The sequence below is a fragment of the Podarcis vaucheri genome (genome assembly GCF_965113315.1).
Source record: "Podarcis vaucheri genome assembly, chromosome: 13".
Classification (NCBI taxonomy): Eukaryota; Metazoa; Chordata; class Lepidosauria; order Squamata; family Lacertidae; genus Podarcis; species Podarcis vaucheri.
Genome location: NC_138751.1, coordinates 21,109,620 through 21,110,891, shown reverse-complemented (window position 1 = coordinate 21,110,891; position 1,272 = coordinate 21,109,620).

Genomic DNA, 1,272 nt, shown 5'->3' with positions numbered 1-1,272 from the left:
GTTTTTCTAGGCACACATCAGGCAGTCACTATCCCTTATCCTAATTTACCTCAGAAGGTTGTTGTGGTCATAAAATGGGATGGGTAAGCACCCATGAGCTCCTTAATGGAAGGAAAGGAAAGATAATACTGTAGAAAATTAATATCCTATCTACATTGTAAATCCTGCTGAGCTTAATGAGGCTTACTCCAAAAAACAGTGTTGCTACCTTAAGGGTCCCTTGAATTGAGCCAGATTGCCAGCAGAACTGTTTTGGGTGCCTCTCTTCATCCAAAATCCCCTGTTCACAGAGTCCTGCCAACACCCAAGATCGAGCAACTTCCGAAGTTTTGCAAGACCCATCTGTCTCGCTTTGGGAAGTTAAACTAGCACATGGGTTAATATATTTCAACAAAATGATGCAATCTATTTTTATCCATTTGTAATATTTCGTTTTATGCCTTTTAGTTGCTTCCCACTGATAACCTGTTTTTGCAATCTCAGGCAGGTAGCAAAGTTTACTGTACCTCAGTGGGCTGTCATACACAGCTGGTAAACAGGATTCAGCCTAGTTGATCAAAAGTTGTGCAGCCCTAATTACTTTCCCCCTCTCATTTCTTTGAAGCATTTGCACACTTCAGGCTCTCTGAGCTCCTTACAAAGATCAATAATAAGATGCATGATACAAAAGGAATTGGGAGGAAGGAGGAAGATGTTAATTAGTCCATAATCTGATTTCACCCTGATTATCCATCATTATCCCAACATCTATTCCATAATCTCCTTTTACCTGATTCTGTCATTAGCCCCATATTTTATACCACAATCTCACTTTAACCCTCAAACCACCCTACTGTGCTTTTACTCAAATTCTCCATTGTTATATCCCACAATCTCCTTCTCTATCATTACCCCACACTCACCTTCAACCAGACTTTCTCCTTTTGCCCCACAGTATGTCCTTAAGCTCTCTTTTATTATTCTGCATAATTGCCTCCTATATTTTTCCTGGAACCCCCTTCGCCCCTGATTCTCCCTGTACCCATATTCTATGCACACACACCCCCACCTTTCCCATTCGGCTTTCTCCTTCCATCGCCAATGCAACCCCTCCTCCCTTTCACTGCCGACACTTCCCCTTTAAGACCTTGCAACAACCTCTCTTCCTTTCCGACGCGTTCGAGACGCTGCCGAGCCTGCTGGGAGGCTTCCCCCTCAGCCAATCAAGAAAGCCGGAGAGGCAAAGGAACGTGGGTCAGGGTGGGCAGAAGCAGGAAAAGAAACCCCGGAGGC